Source organism: Desmodus rotundus, chromosome 6 (assembly GCF_022682495.2).
Source record: "Desmodus rotundus isolate HL8 chromosome 6, HLdesRot8A.1, whole genome shotgun sequence".
In the NCBI taxonomy this organism is placed as follows: domain Eukaryota; kingdom Metazoa; phylum Chordata; class Mammalia; order Chiroptera; family Phyllostomidae; genus Desmodus; species Desmodus rotundus.
The window spans coordinates 88502131-88522653 of NC_071392.1; the positions used below are offsets into that span (position 1 = coordinate 88502131).

Genomic DNA, 20523 nt, shown 5'->3' on the forward strand with positions numbered 1-20523 from the left:
ATGATATTAGCTTATGAAATGGAGGGGAAATGGCATTAATATTAAGTGCCTACTATGGGCGTTTACATATATTGGCTCATTCAGCCCACCCCCAAAACTTTGTAAGTTGTACATCACTATTTCTACATTTTAACTGAAGAAACTTAACTTCAGAAGGTTAATTAACACACAAAAGGAAAAAAATAACAGTAAATACTATGTTGAGAGTCCAAAGCAAGATTAAAATCTAAGCATATATGCCTCTAGAACTCAGAAATTTTTAAAAATATTTTATTTATTTATTTTTAGACAGGGGAAGGGAGGAAGAGAAGCAGCAATGTGTGGTTGCCTCTTGTGTGCCCCCTAGTGGGGGCCTGGCCCAACCCAAGCATGTGCCCTGACTGGACATTGAACCAGAGACCCTTTTGTTCACAGGCCAGCGCTCAAACCACTGAGCCACACCAGCTGGGGCAGAAGTCATGCATTTTTGACCAAATGTTTAAAAAGGGAAGAAGAAAGGGAGGGAGAAATGGAGGAAGGGAGGGAGAGAAAGAGAGAAAATGGGGTCACCTAATAAGCTAATCAGTCGGCAAATTTTTCTTTTCTTCTTTTTCTTTTTTCTCGACTGCAGAATTACTATGTGCTTCCAGCATAATTGCAAGTGAAGGCTGAAGCATTTTTGTTAAGCAACAGGCCCAAAGATATTTTTTTTATAAAAGCTTCATTTTGAGATCGTTCTTCCCCCTCCTCAATATTCCCAATTGGGCCCTAACAGGTATATTTTTTAAAAATAGGGTTTAGTTGACATTATTTTTGGAATCATATTGAAAAACATTTGATGTGAAAAAATAAAAAACAGGCGTTTTTTCTGTAGAGCACTTGACTTTCATGTTTTTTAATACCAAGGTATTACCAATAGAGCAGGTGTGTTGTATGTTGATGAAATAGGAAAATGTTGCAAAAGGTTATTCACTTCTTTTCAGACATTAGATATGAAACAAAATGTTGATGTTTCCTTTTCAAAAATCTTTTCAGAAGAAACGTGCTTGCCTAAGCCTAATGCGTGCAACCTGCCCGGCTTGCCTTCTCACCTTACCAATCTGCTGTTGACAGTTTGTTCAGAGACCTGTGAGAGGGAGGAAGGGAGAAAGGCTGCCAGTGAGCGGCAGTGCCCCAGGGGCCGGCTCAGGACACCCACACCTTGATACCTGTAGAGATTTATTCTCCTGAGAGAGAGCATTGTTCTCTGTCAAAAGAATAAAGTAACTCTCAAGTAGGAAGCAGAGAGGACAGGGAGAAGTGGCTCCACACTGGCCACCAGGAGGGAGGGGACTTAGCTTGCAGATGTGGTGGGGGTGGTGGCTGGGCAGGAGGGAGAGGCCGGAAGCAACATGGGAAGATAGAGCCCATGCAGCCGTACTGTCCAGCCAGACTGTTGATTCCATTTAGTATCTCATAATTTCTATAAAAATCATATTAACCTCCTTAGCCCAAATATTAAAGTCAATTCACCTTTCTCCTGAGAAGGCAGCCATTTAAAAGTTCTAGAACCAAAAAAAAAAAAAAAGTTTTTATTTTGTTTCATTTGAAAACATCATAATGGTAAGGCTGATAAACCCAACAGAATTAGGAAGACAGGTGCTCTGGGATGCTCACGTCTACTAAATGAAGCTTAATACGTCATCCTGGAGAGACAGAGGTCCCAGCTCCATTAACCACAGTGAGGAGTTTGCCTAAAGAGAACTGGTAGGAGAACATAAGGTTGTGATGTAAAAATAGGAAGTGTAACTGGGATAACACAGCAGAGATACACATCTGTGTTCTTCCCAAATGAGTAGTCATTGCACAGAATCTCACACTTTCATAAATGACTTGACTTCCAGAATCACCAGATATGTATTATTCAAACTAATAAAAGGCAACAAACAGTACATTAATATAGTAGATAATTTAAAATTAATATTTGGCTTTGGGGTGGTTTTTAAAAATTCTTTAGATATGAGTATAACCAATATCTAAAAATGCACTGTGAACATGATAATGAAGTTAGAAGATATTTCATGGAAATGACTTGTTTTCTTCCTTCTACCCATAGGCAATTTCTTCTTCTTTCTTCCATTCTTGGAATAAATACTGTTCATATTAAGCAAAACACTGACTGTATATTTCACCCACTGGGGTACGTGCCAGTGCATATGGTCCTGTGATAATATAGTGTATCCATATGTTTTAAATACATACATGCCAAATACCCAAACACACACTCACCTCCATGAATCCAAAAATAACCTACCGCAGCAGATTCCTCCATTCACAATGTTCCTGAAACAAGAAACTGCTTAGTTCTGATGGATTTCCATACTCGTGGCCCAGATTTCTTGAAAGGAACACTACGCAGAGCTTACTTGAAATACAAACAAATTAAATTACTTATATGAAATACGTGTTTGCTCTTAAATTTGAAAACAGCATTTGTGGGGAAAATAATCAGGCTGCAGACAACTAAGAGCTGACTGTAATTTACTAAATTGTTAACTACAAGTGTATTCGAGATTAAAAGTGACAAAGGCAGGAAAAATTAAAACTAAATGTAACTTGATACCATACAGCGGAAACCAGAGTATTTTATCAAGAACAGGGCACAGTTAATATTTGAACAGTGCCTTTGTTCAAATATGGCAGATGAAGATTTAAGGCAACATAGAGTAAATATGAATAAAAAACCCATCCAGGACAAAATAGTCTAGAAATAGATGAGCATTTTTTTAAATGGATTTTTTACTACTACTCAGTATTGCTTTTATACTATTGGGTTGGCCAAAAAGTCTGTTTAGTTTTTTCTGTAAAATAAAAGACACATTTTTCATTTTCACCCATGACTGTATTGATTGGGATATTTTGAGGATGTCGGCTCTCTCCCTTGAGTGTAACATTGACTGTTCTCAGTTAATGTCTTGACTTGATCGCTATCAACTTCACCTGGTCTCCCCGACTGTGGAGCATTGTCCCACAAGAACTCTCCAGCACAAAGCTTTGCAAACCACTTTTGACATGTTTGATCAGTCACAGCGCCTTCTCCATACACGGCACAAATATTCTCCAGTGTTTCACTTGCATTTTACCTTTCTTGAAATAATAAAGCAAAACATGCCAAAAATGTTGTGTGTTTTCTGCCATCTTCAATATTAACATGGCTACACAAAAATTCACCAACTTTGATACATTTTTTAAGAAATGTATGTTGATATGACAGTGGTCACCATACCGTCTAACAAACCTGTTTCGAATGAAGTGACAGACAGCTAAGCTTTGTGCAGCGGCAGTGTCGTAGCCAATGAGGTTTCTCTGAGGCGCGATTATTGCTCGTTGAAATTAAAGACAGCTAAGCACTAGTAGAGCCATCTCCTGGAGGAAACTAAAGGAATTTTTGGCCAGCCCAACATTTTGAGGACCACCTCCGCATAGGGACAGTGCAACGCGAGCAAAATATATAATTCATTGTACAGCCATGGCTTAGAGAAATAAAAAGCAACAAATGTTCTGATGAGGACAGATATAATTGGGGTTCTATATGTAGGAGGAAGTTCTAGAAAAAATGAGTCCTTGAGAAAATAAAAATAATGTTGAACTGCCTTGGAAATTTCATTTTTAATGAGAACATAGGAAAACAAAGAAATCAGGCTTCACTTCTATGAGAAAGGATTTAGTAGAGATTTTTTTCTAAAGCAGCTTCTTTGGATAGGGTAGACGAAATGCCTAGAGGTTTCAGAGCGGAAAAGAGACTTAGCTTGCTGAATCCAATTCTGGTGGCTGAACTTACATGGCATAGAGAGGTCTGGAAGGCTGTCACTCACGATGACTGACTTTCCCTTAATGAGGTTTCTGCAATTCAAAGTCACATCCTTTTGATGGAACTTGATCTATCAGCACACTCTAGTTTGATCTCAAGTATAATCGGAGTCCGCAAGATGGAGACCCGCAACCAAAACGCCACTCTATTAAAAGGAGAAGAGCGAGTGCTGAAGCAATAGGACGGTCTGGCCGGCACATTCTTACTCAGGCAAGGTGCACAGGGAGCCAGGATGCCAGCGTATCGGACTGTGATGAAAGAATGCTCGCGCTGGAGGGACTGAAATTTGGTTCTCCACTCTGCCAACTCTTTCTCTGTAGGGTTACCGTACGGGGAGCCAAATTAGCATCAGATGTCAGCTTCAGGAGCATGGAATCAGAATACAGGAGCAGATGGTGATTTGAGAGTTAGGGAACAGGCCCTTTGGACCATGGAGCCCCCTTCGTGAGGCTGCAGTTGGACACAAAGTTCATGTTGCTCCCGCTCCTCTGGCCCCTCATTGACCCCTCTTTCCGGCTTCCTTCTGACCCTGACCTGGCTCATGTAGCTCTGTTAATATAGTCAGTCAGACTACAGCGGAGCCTTGCCAGCCGGCCTGGGAGCCACTGCGTAGCTTTGTGGTCTGTTTGTGCCAAACCTTTGGGTAAGTGCTGATATTTTAGTTTAACTTGCAGACAACAATCGTATTTTTTAAATTGCTTCAGCAAAGCCCCCAGCACCCCCAACAGAGACAACCAGAGACAACAGAGATGATTACTCAGAGTTCTTTCCAACCCTATATTTTGGTGGGAAAAATGTTTCTAGTGCTATATTATTGCACTCAGATAACTGAATTTCCTTTCCAAAGATTAGGAAAGATGAAGAGAATGAAAACCGCATAGACTGAGTAGATGAGGCCTACACATAATTAGATCTTTAATGGGTTTTTTTTCCAGTTCTGAGAGGGGGAAAAATGATAGATGTTTGCATTCATTTCCAGGAAACCTGAATTTTGGCTCCCAGTAGGCATCAAATGGAATAGGCAGATTTAATACTTTACTTCTTAGTAGCTTTAAGAGATATTTTCATCATTTTCTTTGTATTAGAGCTTCCAGTTTGGAATTGACTGTGAAAAGGAAGAAATATTTGCTCAGCAAAAAAAAAGTGTCTTATGACATGTGAAACCATTTACTTCTTGGAAGCTTTTGTGATAACAAATAGTACCAAGGTGAAAAACCATTGGGGTAAATAAACCTTGTTATCTCTCTGTGTTATTGTTAAAAATACTAAATGCAAGCCATGTGCATTTTGCATAGAGTACCACTGGAAAGCTATCATACAATATAAAAAAAATAGATAACACAGAAGAAATACAAATGACTGAGAGTAATACAATCAATCTATAGCCAGATATATTACGTTGAAGATTGACAGCAGATTCACCCCCGGGAAGGAAAGGAGAGAGCAGAATGGATTTTGTTTTAAAGAACTCCAGAAACCTACCAAGATGTTGCCTAATGAGGTGATGTAATACAAAGCTTCCCTGGATGCCACATTTGCATAATGCCTTTTTTCCCTAAGAGATGGCTTTGAAAGAATAACAAAGACACTGAAATGAAGTGGAAAACAAAATAACAAAACACAAATATTGTCTCAGTGTTTGCCAATAATAAAAATAGCTTCCTTCCCTCTGATCCATTCGTTCTCCCGAGAGCCCACCTGCATGTGTTCAGAATGTAAAATGATACTTAAATTAATTAATGCATTGGGGTTTAGATTTCTGGATAGCTGTGCCTCTCATATAAATAACCTTCAGGTCTCTTTCTGACTCGTGCACAGCAGGGGTCCTGTGAGTGGTACCCTGTTGCTCTGGACCAGACAGACTCCCGTAAGCAGCCCTAATTTATGCACAGACTGGTATGGGAAATAAGCCAGCCCTTAAGGAGTTGTTCAAAGAAGTCTATCTTTGGGCACTTATCCCCTTCATTTTGCACTTTTATTGCCATTTTGAGGGAGAACTTTCTTTCTCTGTAGGTAGGTAGCTGGTTTCTGTCCAACCCTACTTATCCAAGGAGGAAAAAGGTTGGCGCTCTAATTGTTAGATGACTGTGACATGCCCAAGTCCATGCGTCCCTCTCTCCTGTCGATGCTCTCTCCCAGTTCCACGTGGGACCTGGTGCTCCTCATCTTGCTTTAAAATCCTGTCTACCGAGATGGGAAGAAGACTTCGGCCAGGCGTGTTGTGTATGTTGCTTAATTAAATTTTAGTATAAGAAGGTTTTAGTTCCTGCACAACCTTGTACATAGAGATTTGCATTTTAAAGTCCTCATATTTAATGGTGAAGTTCCTCATTTATTCCTTCATTTCTTTCTTTCATTCTCTGAACCAGTGTTTATTGACCATCTACTCTCTTTAAGGCACTAAATTCATTTCTGTTGGGGGTTAAAAATGAACAAGGTCTTTTAAGGCAGTGATCTCTCGTTAAAGGTGTGCTTTTAACAGCTTCTGCCTCGAGAGCCTAGGAAGGTGGACAAGGGGGCCTCTGAAGTCACCTAATTGTACCTAACATTGGCCCTAAAAATATACTTTGTTAAGGTCTTTATTGAGGAAGGCGTGACACCCCCTCCTGCCCCGCCAGCTCACCCCAACAAACACACACAGTAAGACATAAGTACTGATCTCCAGACTCCTGTCTTCAAGGTGCTGCCGTCCTGGCTGCAGTTGTGATAAACCTGTTCTGTCTCTGTGCCCTGATGACATTTGTGTCTATGCCAGGCCCCTGTTCTGTCCTGGTCCCTGCCCCCTCCCCCAGCCACTCACATGTATCATACACCGGTGAATGGGGCCCCACACTTCCATCATTCCAGCGTTTCTTCTGCCTTCGTCTCAAGAACCCAGAAGTTTTTATTGTGTATTTGATGTCATTTTTCTTTCTGTACCCCCTCTTTTCTAACACTCTTGCATTTTACCTTTAAGCCCTTTGTTTTTATTTCTGGAAACAGTTTTGGCCTGAGGGGTGTTTAAGCCAGTTCAGTAAAGGTCAGCCCCCCCTCTCTGCCCTGCGGTCCTCGCTGGGGCATGCAGCCTCGCGGAGCACTCCAGGGGTGGAGTTTAGTGGGGTGTGTGCTGCTGCTGGGCTTCCCCGAAAAGTCTTCTGCTGTGACCTTTCAAACTCATCTCTTTTCTCTGGTGATGGCTGCTTGATATGAGCCCCTGTAGTCTCCAGCCTGTGTCGTGAGAGAACACTGCCCTAGTACAAGGTTGCACTTACATCCCAGTCACCAAAGCCATTTGTCCCTCACATCCATGTCACCAACGTAAGTACCAAAACCCTCTCCCGACGTGGCGCATCAGCCTTACCCTCTCAGGAGACACACCTGAGTCTTGGTATTCTCCTAGGCTGGCAAGAAAGGCCAGTTCTTTCTTAGAAAATCCATCGCCAGTTTTCAACTTATCTCTTCGTAATACCCAGTGATATCCATGGTAATTACAATAAATACACAATGCCCCCAAATCCGATTTCTTGAATGTAAGTGCAGTATCAGACACTTTGCCCAATAAATAGCCCCTGCTCCTCAAGGACCCTCTGTCTTTTACAGACGACACTCCTGGTTCTGTATCAACATCCCAGCCTCGAGGACCACATCCCAGCCTCGTCAGGAGCCACTGAGCCCGCTGATGGGAGGGCAGACTCCCTACACCTGCTCCCGAATTGAGGGGTTGATTAACAGAGCATGCAGCTCTTGGCAATAGTTAGAGTAGGAAATAAAATTAAGGTGCCGGGGTGAGGCAGGAAATTCAGATAAAACGACTTGGGAAATGTAGCTAAGCAAGATATAATTACCTAACTCATAATTAGCCCAGAACATCAGGCCTACCATCCCCAAAGGCTTCTTTTCTTTGCAAAGAGATAAGTGATACCGTCAAGAAACAGATGGGACTTGTACGAGTGCGCGTGAGTAACGGATACTTCTTACCTCAAGAATCGCCTGCTCAGAATTTGGTTGTAGGATTTCCTGCTCACGCTAACTCATTAGCTTAATAGTTCATTATTTCTCTGTCTTCCATTGCTTTGGGCCAGTGCAATTATTTGATTTCTCTAATGTTGCAGAACATTTCGGTAACATCTCCATAAGCCTCTTGGCCTCTATCACCTGATCACCTAAAACTGTGTAGCAAATCAATACATCCAAGGAAAGCCAACAAATTTCATCCATTTGAATATGACCGCAACAGGCTTCCATATGTTTTTATTCTATTCCTGAAAAAGTCTGTGATGTATTTGAGTTTGTAGAAAAGAGAAGACTATTCAGGACTAGAGTTTTGCCCCGTTGAGTACTCCTACTTCAAAGGCACTTTTGCAAGTGGCCTTTAAGTAGTCCCGTTATTACAGTGTTGTTTAAAGGCGGGGGGTGGAGGGATAGAAAGCAAAGCTAAATAAAGTCCCCTTGATTCAAGGACTGTGTTGTGGAGAGGCAGTGACCTAGTACCAGAAGGGTTTCTGGCTTCTGTTTGTATAATGGCCAAGGTTAGATGTGGTGGGAGGTCTAGTTCACTCTTTCCCTTGAACTATAATTTATAGGCATCTTAGAATGTGAAAAGCAACCTCACCAAGAACTTGCTGCCTGTAGGAAATGGGATTCAATTGTGTTTCCCTCACGGAGTAGTACCCTGAAATTATTAGGTCGTGTGCTGTTTGCCATTATAACCACAAAAGCAGTTTAGCTTTTAAAACCCTTTATTTCTAAATATGGATGTTTCTACTCACCCATTCATCCATCCTGCAACTCATTAATTCTTTGTACTGATATTTCCTGCATATTGGCTCTGTGTAAGTCACTTTGCTAAATTCTGTGGAGAATAACAATAAAGGCCAGTTTTCTGTGTACTAAAATCTGTTTAATCTCTAAGACATTAACAGTATTAAACTCATACAAATTTTCGATTTTATTTAGGAGGAAGGAATTCATAGTATATATTCATACATAATTTATAGAGATATCATTTTAGAAGTAGTAAACAAGATTTCTCATAATTACTTCTTTAATGGGAACAAGTAATATGCCTTAATGCTTATAAATGGCTTGAAAGATATCTCTTTGTAAACCAATCAAGTAGGGTAACTATTTATTTTTGGACTACAATCAGAAAACAATAAGAAGGAAGCTTAAGTGTTCGATTAGGGCCGCCTAGCCTATCCTATGGTTTAAAATACCCGGTCTGTGGAATTTTGTTATGGATGCCCTAGAAAATGAATACACCAACTTTCATTTCAGGGATCAACATACTCTCTTCAAAAAACAAGAATAAGAGTCATCATCTGACTTCAAAACATATGATCTTAGTGTCCCGTTACTAGGACACTACCAGGGGAAGCTGCTACTTTGACAGTACTATGTATAAATAATACCGTCTATCGTTAAATTTCCTTACCATACACAAAGAAGGAAAGTAACATTTACATAATAGTTACTTTTCAGCTAGGCAACTTGAAAGTAATATTTACACAATAGTAACTTTTCACTAGGCAACTTGATGTTTGTTAACCTATTTTATTGCTCAAAGAACAGTAGGAGGTCGATATTGGTAGTCATATTGTACATGGATAAGAAAACGGGGTTCTAGTGGGTTTGGACATCTTACCGGTGCCCTCAAGATGCTAACTGGCAGAGCCAACGTGCAAATCCACATTCAGACCCTGAAACCCACACTCACGGGCACCACGCTGGTAATCTCGCGAGCCACCGTGTTGGAAGGCACACTGAGATGTTTGCTAGCTAAGGGAAGAGTAAAGTGTCAGTCGTCCCTCAGCTTCAATGTGTCAAGTGGTGACACTGGCCACGGAAAAGCAGATTCTCTTTTCTGTCTGGGATGATACCCCCCCCAAATTAACATTTTCATTTTTTTCATCCCTGAGAAACGGAGCCAACAATTAACTTGAACATGAAGCAATGTGCCTGTCTGCCCTTTCCGTACTCACGTGTGTGTGGAACGTCAGAGAATAGACGGTCACGACTAGTGGATTAAGTCGTTCAGCTCCCCTCCCGGAAATGGGATGATCAGTTCCACAAAAAATCAGTTCACCGGGAGCTCATTTTTAATAGTGAAAGGATATGGGCTTGGTATATTTATCATTTCATGTTTATATTTTATATAAAGAAACATTTCAGTAAGAATATTATAAAATTGTTTGTCATATTGTCTTGAGAACAAAAACCACCTGTTTATTAAGTCCATAGGACTTAGTGGTTTCACACAAGTTCCTTACCCTATTTTGTGTGAATGCTTATGTCAAAGATTCCCTGAAATCAATGTAGTAATTGGTTTTCTTTTGATGGAACACAAACGTAGCTCCAATTTTATTTCTCTGGAAGAAAACCTTTACATATTTGGGGAATGTTGTTTTAAGGTATAACAGTGTTATTCTAGTTGAACAAAATTTCTTCATCCATCTTACTCATTTTCTTTGTTCAGTGATTTTTTTTCAACACGTTCTAATTTTTACAATTGTCACATAATGGCACAAATTTTAAATTGAGTCAATTTGAGTTTTCATTTTACAACTTTAAATGGCCACCCTCATTGTTAGCCCCAAGTACCTCATTATTTTCTTAGTACCTTTTCCTTTCAAAATAAACTCTCTGCTAGATTTTAAGAGGTTTTATTTCATCTTATAAGTATTTCCATTTCCATGATTGTCATTATAAAACCCTATTTATTTTTAAGTGAGTATCGCCAAGTAAGAACATTGCATTTCTCTTAAATGCACATCTGGCCGGGGAATAAATACTAAGTGATTGGAGGGCATCTGCCAGCATGAAGAAGAACATACTCTATTGAGATATTGGTCTGTAGTAGTAGTGATAGGACAGACAGGGGATTTTGTTTAAAAAAAATACTCATCTTTTTCGGGGGAGGGCAGGAAGCAGGGTCTCTGGCTAACATGAAGAGAAAGGTATTTCCTTTCACCCCAGAATAACATCTCACCTGCTTCTTCACCTGCTGTTGGGTCTGCACACTCCTGCATAATGTAAGAAAAGTCTGTCTCAGGAATGATAGTCTTGCTCTCCTTGCATCCTTTCGGTCTCTCTGCCACAATCGTGAGGTGTATCCCCGGAATCCAGTTCGGTCTTGTTTCCTTCCAGTCGAGCTGTGCCTTAGCTGCACACAGAATGGAGCCACTGACATGTTGCCGTTGTCCTCGTTACCGGGAGGGCCGGCACCCGCTCTTTCATTGAGAGGATATAGCTTTGGATCTGTGCTGTTAATAGGTTGGCTCCCCATCATGCTGAGAATGAAAACCAACATTTTTATCCTGACTTCCCAGGGTCTGTCGGGGTCTGGCTCCCACCTATATCTCTGGCCTCACCTGTTCTTTGTGTTGCTTGCATAGCCCAGGGCCATGAAACAGAGGCCCCAATTTGGTTTTATGGGGCCCTAACCCCAGAGCTCTTAGTCAACACACTGCAGGTTCCTTGCCTCTCTCCCCCACATAGCGCATGTGCCGGGTGGCCCACAAGTCGCACCCCAACTCCTGCCCCGACCTCAAACCAGCCATCTTCTTGAAGTCAAATTTTATTAAAGTGTCATAGCCATCGAGGTATGTGTAAAAGTCATAGGCATAATGCTTCATTCCTTTTCACAATGTAAACACACCCAGGTAGCCAGGACCCAGACCAAGACATAAAGCCCACTGCGCCCCTGCAGACCCCTGGCAACCCCTCCAGACCCCGCTTCTCCAGCACAACCGTCCTCCCAACTTCTGAAGCCACAGATGTGTTTTTCTGTTTGTGAATGTTATGTAGGGGTATGGTACGTGCATTTTGTGGGCCTCGCTTCCTTGGCCCACTCTTACATTTGGAAGGTGCATCTGTGTTGAAGGTAGTAGAGTTCAGTCACATTGCTGTGCATGTGAGTGGACTGGAGCTGGGGTTCTGTTCACCGCAGATGGACATGTGGGTCGTTTCCATTCAGAGGTGACCCAGACAGCACGGCCACAAACACCTTGCGTATGTCTTTTGGTGAGACATATATCAATAGATATAGACCTGATACAGATATGATATAGATATAGACATAGGTATGCATACAGATTGATATAGGGATGATATAGATTAGACATAGGTATAGATCTGATACAGATATAGATATGATATAGAAATAGCTCTGATAGAGATGTATAGACATAGCTATGATATAATGTAGATATATAGATGTGATACAGATTAGATATAGATCTATACAGATATAGATTAGAGATGATATAGATTAAATGTAGATACATAGATACACACACTGGGAGAGAGATATCTACATTCTAGGTTTTGACAGCGTGCTGCAGGATTTTCTAAGTAATTCTCCCAGTGAAATATGAGTGTTCCACTTTCTTTGTATCTTTGCCTGTATTTAGAAGTGTATCTGTATCATTTTAGCCTTTCTTCTGGGGGTGAGGTGATACCAGCCAGCCCTTTCTAAAATCATTATTTTTTCTTAAAATCACTAACTTATGTGCACTGTAGGAAAAGGAATAAAACTCGGATAAACAAAGGAAAGACATTAAGTTTAGCAAAGCAAACAGAGATGAGATATTAACAATTGCCTGCAGTTCACCACCCAGAGGTAACTACTAATAACATCCCCAGGGTTACTCTGTTCGACTTGTTTCTGGGTTTATGCTTTATCCTACAGAAGATACAGTTGTACTTAACTTTGTGTTACTTAATTTGACAAAATGCAGAGAACAGCTTTCAATACAAATAAATACATTTCTGCAGCATGAATCTTAATGGCTAAGTGACGTTCTATCAAAAACCTTTATCACAACGTTAAAGGTAACATCCCCTAACCATATCTTTGCATAGGTCCCTCACTTATGAATTTTTCTAAAATAAAATCCTGATGTGGAATTGCTGTGTCAAAGGCAATGTCCTTTGTTCAGGCTGCTGAATCCAACCAGCCACCTGCTGTCAGCCTCTTAAGGCTTTGCCCATGCTGCGTGTGGGAATTCTTAAGTAGGTCAGTGTGACGCCATTGTATTGGTGGGCTTCGCTGTTAGGGGAGCAATGACAGCAATTCAGCCGGCGCCCAGCTTTGCACCTTGTCCACCTGGAGTGTTCCTGGGGCCCGGACATGCTCCATCCATGTCGTGGGCTGTTTATTGGCATCCCTGGTGACCCATCTGGGACCCGTCTATTGGGCCTGTTCATTCTTCTTTCACACCAGTCCCGCAAGACTTCCTCAAGAGCCACAAACTAGACTGTACTGTCCCCTCTAAGTGGATCCCCTTTTCCAACACACAGCACCTGTCCGGGAAGCTGGAGTGCCGGCAGGGAACCTCGGACCCTGTTTGCTCTCCTTCAGAGGTCTGCGCGTGGTGATTCTCCCCTGGAGCCCGTCTTTCAGAGATGGCATTAATGTTTCCTTATCCCTCTCTCCCCGCTGGGGGTGCTTCTGTAACGACCAGCTTCTGACCACAACGAAGGTGGTAACCTGCCAAACACATGAGATGACGTGTTACCAAATATCGAAAGATAGGAAACAGTCCTCTGTAACTAGGAATTTTCTGGGGGGTTTCCCCCTTTGAGTTCTTGGGTCTGTGGGACCCAAACCCCTCCTCACTCCTGAATACGCGGCAATAGCCATAAAGAAGGAGCTTGTGGCCCTCGTCCCAGTACACAAGCTGTGTGACTCCCGCTGGACGTCCTCCTGTCGTCTGGAGCAAATGTCTCAGCCTCAGGACAAAGACTGAAGGGAAACCAGGAGGAGGTGAGCACGGAGCCCGGGCCTGACCTCCTGCACGAGGCTGTAGCTCTTAGACCAACTACTGAGAAACGCGTCCGTCAGCTGTAACCGCAGACTCACAGGTTTCATCTTTCAAATTACATCTCATGAAAAGTGAGTGTCCAGTGATGTTCACCTGAGGGGAAAATCACTACGTGGATTTACCATACCCCTTCTAATAAGCATTTTGAATTCCTAAAAGTGGGGTGCAATATTGAATGTTTCCCAAATTGTGTTCACAGAGCAGCTAATGTGACCATGTGAAACACTAGTGTTCGTTGTGATGCGGTGGGTGGAAGTCAAGTACTCCACTCTCAAGGCCAGTGCCCTCCCCCCAGTGACTAGACCAAGTCCCTGCTGAAGGGAAGGACAGGCCAACCCTGATGGGATGGCCCCGAAGTAAACAGAACAGTGCGAACTGGCGCTGGGAGTTGGGCTTCTGAGGTTTACAGACTGTCTGTCAACCTTCCTCTCATCGACTGTTGCAGATTTTATAAAAGGGGGCTCTGTTTCCACCAGTGAGGGGATGTCCTGTGGGATTCCATGTCTCCCTTTTGCAGAGAATTCTTTAGTGAATCAGATATCAGCCTGAGGCCAATGCATGCTGGTTTCCACACTCAAGGGATGTTTTTCTTTAAAGACGTACTTTAAAATGTCAGGGTTAAATCATGGAAGGGAATCTGGAGCTTTCAGCTGCACTCTAGTCTGAGGCAAGGCAATATGAATTGAAATTATATCTCAAATCTGATCTTCCCCCCCGTAGGAAAGCTTGTGTTACAGGGAGATACAGTCCTAACCCTATTCCTGATACCCCAAAGTTAAGGAATTACCAGAAATGATCTACTAGTCAAATATAAATAACATACAGAACCTTGTTAAACTTTTAAAATTTGAATTATTTAGATAGGATGGCCAACAGCCACAGAAAATGATATCTATATGATTCAGTATCAGAGGCTTTATATAAAACTCCGGTCTTACCACTTCTAGTCTTCCCTTCCCACCCCGCTTTTTAAGGTGGGTATGTGGCAAAGCAAAGGCATAGCAGGGAGTAACTTTTCAGAGGTTCATGGAATTCAGAAAGTGTTTCTTAAGAAAATTTGGACTGACTTCTCAGCAAACACTTTTGGGGAGATTTAAGGCCAGTGAGTGACTTTGAGACAGTTACCCATGGATCTGCCTTTTGGTATTTTTTAAATATATATTTTCCTGATACAATATAGGTATGAGACAGCTTGCATTTTTAGACACTCTTTAGACTTCAGAACATCACCCCCATTAGCTTTGGTAGATCTACAGCAGACCCCACTGTTATGCAAGGCACCACCTGGCTCACAACTCACAAGACCATTCTTATCTGCATTGATTTTTTAAAAATTATTTTTGGTCCTTTACAATGTTGCTGCCTCTGTTTCAAAACTCCCATAGCTTTGGTTTGAATGCCGCTGGATTCAAAGCTACCCAAAGCCACGTTTGATCCTGAGTCCACAAAATCAAAAGTATTTCCATCTCAGCATGCGGTCTGCACTTGGCCTCATTATGATGTACGGGAACAATCACTAGAGGCAGCACTGTATTTTTCATGATGAGCCATATTTAGGAAATTATAATAGGAAGAAGATTCCTATTCCAGACTGGAACCAATGGATTTCATTCTACTGCACATTTGCTGATAACCAGCAATGTTACCCAACAGAGTGAGCGGCACCAGTCTTTGCAGTTTCTTTTATTCTGCAAGCTCCACAGGAGGTACAACTTGCACAGCCAGATGACCACCCTGCTGCACTGCTGTAGTTCTGCTGTTGAGACTGTCTTTCTGGAAGGAAAGAGCCAAAGTCGCAGGAGGGCAGGAGCTAACTGAAGGTGATTACCATGTGACGGAGTATCACTCAGGTTCCAGCTGCTGTACAGCGTCTTATTTAATCCTGGCAACATCCTTATTCCCATTTTTCAGCCAATGAAAAAATGAGGATCTACAAAGTGGAGTAATTATCCATGGACAGGGCAAATCAACAGCTTGGATTACGTTGGAATGAATCTCACGTGCACCGTCTTTACTATAGCGCGCTGCCTCCTAGCTCTACAAGGAAAAATAATCTCATTGTTCTCCTACCCCTTTGAGAAACTACAGAAGCACCTTCCCCCTTCCCTCGGCTGCCTGCGTTACATAGGTTCTGATGAATCTAAATTAAAAAGCAAAATAGCGACAGACTCAGAGAGAGCACAATGACAGCTAAGGAGGGGGTTCGGTTATGGGTGGAGGGATTGAGCAAAAAGGAAAAAGGACTCATGGGCATAGATAACAGGGTGGTGATTGCAGGGGTAGGAGAATATAAGGGGACTAAATGGTAATGGGGAAAAGACAGCAAAAAAAAGAATCAATAATTAATTAATTAACTAAATGCCTGCTTCCTGTGACGGCAGCCCTAGGGAGGCATGAACATGGTTCCAGGGCAAGTGGGAAGCATGACCAAGACTGGAGACGAGGTAATCAACTTCCAGATGCTGACCAGCTGAAATGAGGCTGTGGGTTCTGTTCATACTATGAGTGTAAATGAATCATTGAAACAAACAAAAAAAAAAACTCAGAGGAAGTTGAAGAGACGGGAATCAAAGGAGACCTGCATTTCTTTACAATCGTCAAGTAAAAAATAAGCCTCAATACATGTTAAGCACTGTAAAAATCAGTGGAAGCTTTTTAAAATATCCAAGCCTAATGAAATAAAATAATATACATGCCAAAATATATCTGAGCTCTGTTCAACGAAAGCCATGTGTCACTAACAGCACTGGCTATTGGGGAGAGGCTGTTAATAAATAAGAGATATAACATAGCTGTGACTATTTACTGTGATTACTTTTTGATTCTGAAGGAAATTTCAAACAGTAGAATACACAAGCAGAAAGGAAGTGAGTAATGCATCCGAATAATTGGACTAGCAGGAGATGCTAAGCCTCACTCCCATTGTGGGCAAATAATACGGACAAAGAGATTTGGGTGGAAAGATGTGATGCTTTCTAAATGGAGAACAATTTTTTATTGAAAACACATCCAGTAGCATCTGAATACTAAATGAAAGACTTTACAGTTTCATCTCTCCTTAGAGATTTTTTGTTGGTGTTGCCCTCGTTGTGTTGTTTGGGAGAGAATTGCAGTTTAAGATTTACAAACCACTTCATTTGCCAACTGCTATTATGGTAGTTTCTGCCTGTGAAAATGTTTAAAGCTGCAGGCAAGGAAAAGGCATCGTATCAGAGTTTTTCCATATAAAGAAAACTCTAGTTTTATTGTAAAGAAAATGAGAAGTGTAGCAATACAATATTATTTATAGAGTTATTCATGTAAGTAGTATTTCAATGTACTTTGCTGAGTTTTTGAGGTATTAAGTAGCAGAATCTCTGAGAAAACATATTTTACATAGTCGGTTAAATGCAATGGTGTTCAAGTAATTATCTTCATCATAAGATGCAGTGAAATTTACATTGGTAGTTGGAGCTCGTGCATAAAATTCACCCTCTATCACAATATAAAATATAGGTTGTCACTTTTTTTTTCCTCAAATAAGATAAGGTTAGATTTTCCCTATATAGACTTGACATTGTCCAATTGATAGTTGAAAAAGTCCTTATAGCATTCAATCTGGCCTTTCAAGATTTTTCTTGATTTTAATGTGTCTTATTAAAATTAGGCGCAATCAGCTGTTTCTTCTTCTTTTCTATCATCTGTTTATCTTAGATCTTCCACCTTAAGAAATCATGCCTGATTTCCTAGGTATACTAGCTACATAGAGCCACCACAACTACCACAGGTTTGGTGGCTTCAAACAACAGAAATTTATCGTCTCCGTTCTGGAGGCCAAAAGTTCAGAAGGCAGGTGTCAGCAGGACAAGCTTCCTACAAGGGCTCCTGGAGAGAATCCTTCCTGCTCTTCCAGCTTCCAATGGCTCCACATGTTCTCCTTGGCTTGTGGCCGCATCCCTCGGTCTCTGGCTCCGTCTTCATGTGGCCTTCTCCTCTGTGTCTCTGTGTGTCTCAGATCTCTTCTCTCCTGCAAGAACATCAGTCAGTGGGTTTACAGCCCATCCTAGATCCAGGATGGTTTTATTTTGAGAACTTTTAAGTTACTTAGTAGAGATCCTACCTCCAAAGAAGGAATCAGGGATGAGGTCTTGGACATAGAATCCATAGCAAGGGATTATGAACAGGTTTTAAAATTAGGCAAAACAGGGTTAGAAGCTTGGTTCAGCCACTTGCGTGGAGAAAGTGGCATGTTCATAAGTCCTCAGAGCTTTGGTTTCCTCCTCTGTAAAACATGGGCGATCATATCTGCTTCCCCCATGTTGTGTGAAACACTTGATACTGTGTGGTGAGGTGATGTGTATAAAGCAGTTAGCTCCTGCCTTGCTCATAAATAGTAGTTGGTGTTGTGTTGAATGATACTGTTTTTCTAGTGAGTTATTCTAGTCATTGGCTTCAGTTTCCATCGAGTTGCTCTTTTCTCTTCATACAGCAGAAATTACAAAAGAGAAAGTTACACGAATCACATCTGTATTGAAACTCAGAAATATGATGACTACTTTTGCTCAAACAGAAGGATGTATCCTCATGGAATTGTTGCAAGGATTAAATGGAGATAATGTTTATGAAGTGCTTAGCACTAGTGTTCAGTGTTAGCCACAGTTACCTGCAATTTCCTAATACCTGCTTTGTTTACAGCAACCATGACAACACAAATGTCTTTTTAAACCTCATCATTCTTTAGGGCATGTGATACAATTAATAAATGCATAGATGTAATTTTGTGCCTATCCAATTAGGACATGTGTATTCCAAACATTGATAACCAATCATAGTTTTATTCACCCACTGATGGTCCCTAACTTGCCTTGAATCCTGTTATATTTTTTACATGTACCTTCCCAGGATTGCTGCAGGAGTCTAAAGTTAAGCTTACAAAAACTCAACCCTCCACCTGGCCAGGTGACTCAGTGGGTTGGAGCACTGTCCCATACACTAAAAGGTTGCAGGTTCAATCCCCAGTTGGGACACTTATGAGAGGCAACTGATTGATGTTTCTCACATCAATATCTCCACCCCCCTTCCTCTTGGTCTAAGATCAATAAACATATCCTTGGGTGAAGATTAAAAAAAAGCAAACTTCAGCCCTCCTAAAGTCCTTATTGCCTTCCAGCCATCTTATACCTACGCCTTGTACCCAACTGTGGTCTCAGCCAGCTCTGAAAGCGGTCTGAAGATGTAGCTTCTCCAGGAAATCTTTTTGGATTGCTCTCCCACACACTAATTGCACTAGGATTATTTTACTGATAATTGAACATTCTTCTTCCCTGATGGTTGTCTTCTTTGTTATCCTATGTCTTATAGCATTAATCAGAAGATGTTGGACATATCTGAGTTGGTTGTTGCTATATTAGTAGTGTCTTTAAAAACCTCAGCTTTGTTCATAGTGTCATGAGAGACTGTAGAAAGAAGGGCTTCTACCTTGCAGATGAGGAGGGCTCTGCCCCCTTTATTTGGGGCAGGATCCAACCAGATGGGGAGCTAAGGACATGGGGGAGCACATGCCTGTGGGCAGTGTGATTAACAAACACTGCTCTCCCTTCCCTCTCATATGCCTATTAGCATTTGCATTTTAATTTTAATAGCTTTAGAACCATGAAAGCATATTTAGGTAAATGTGCTAATTAGATCTTTGTAAACAACTGTATGGTGTTTTGATTTATGAAATTTAAAGAGCAATTAAAAGCACATATATTTTGCTACTGATGAGTGAGGATGTGGGAGCGGGGAGGAGTCAGTCCTCAAAGCCTAAGTGAACCCAAGGGAAGGGCTAAGCTAGAGATGGGCTTAATGATCTCCCAGGGAAACTCAAAACAAGTTTGAAACTTTTCTGCAGAAAATCATGAGGCCAAGTGATGCTACACCTTGAGCTCACCATAATTAAATAGATATGTTTGAAAATTACATTTCAAACCTCTTTTCAACTAGGGTGCCTACTTCAGAGGAATTTTCAAAAGAACTTCATGGTATGTCTCTTTTTAATGAGAGCGTGTCGTTCTCCCTCCCGTGACTTCCCTGTTTTTATCAGTCTCTCTGCGAAGAGCAGGGTGATGTATGAGAGGGATAACTTGAGCTGACAGTCTACAGTGTGATCCATTATCGGAAAGATTTAGGGAAAGAGCGCTCTGAAAAACACAATTAAGGAAACAAATGTTTTCAGAAATATAATAAAGATTTTTTATAGTTTCGGTTCAGAAACATCCATTTCTATAACACCAAACACTGAGGAAATGGCGTGCCAGCCATCTAAATGACACTTGTATTTTGATTTTTCTTGGCTTGGCTTTTCCCACAGAGAAACTAGGAAGCAAATCATAAACAGAGAATAAAGGGGAGGAAAGTGCCTAAAGGTGGCTTAGAAGTTCCTTCCTAGAAGCCATTAATTGAGAAACAGATTAAAGAACTAGATTAAAAGCGGACTCGGAAAAAATGGACAGTGTTGTCCGCAAATACAGCCGTGTTGGAAAGATGTGTTTCTTTTCTCACCAATTGTCTGAAGGCCTGGCCTCCTGACTGTTTTGGCCCTCCCTCTTGGCCTGGGCTGGCCCCTTAAGATCTCCTGGTAGACCCCATTCTGGGAACTGCAGAATTCAATTTTTTTCAACAAATGCCTTTGCACCTTGCTTTGGAACAATAGTATGTCCTTAACATTTACCTTGGTTAATTTGAGAAGTCTTTACTTTCTGAGCCACGATCACAATTTAAAGACACAGAAGTCATTAAAACTGAACCCAGGATTGCAAAAAGGATCTGTGTTAAGTCAGCCAAGGTGAAAGTTTAAAAGGTGCTTTTTAGCTGTGCTGATTCCAATTGGTCAGCTCTGCTTGTCCTGGTTTAGTTTTGTTTTCTTCAATT

General features: G+C 41.3%; 1 protein-coding gene and 1 non-coding gene across 2 annotated transcripts in view; both read left to right on the top strand.

Annotated features, from left to right (window-relative positions):
* Positions 1–20523, top strand: part of CNTNAP2 (contactin associated protein 2) — a 1617197-nt gene that overhangs the window by 1100906 nt on the left and 495768 nt on the right. The gene's annotated exons all lie outside the window — the stretch shown is intronic.
* On the top strand, positions 3285–3431 carry LOC112308358 (U4 spliceosomal RNA). Its single transcript, XR_011651395.1, has one exon. It is a non-coding gene; the product is annotated as a U4 spliceosomal RNA (small nuclear RNA).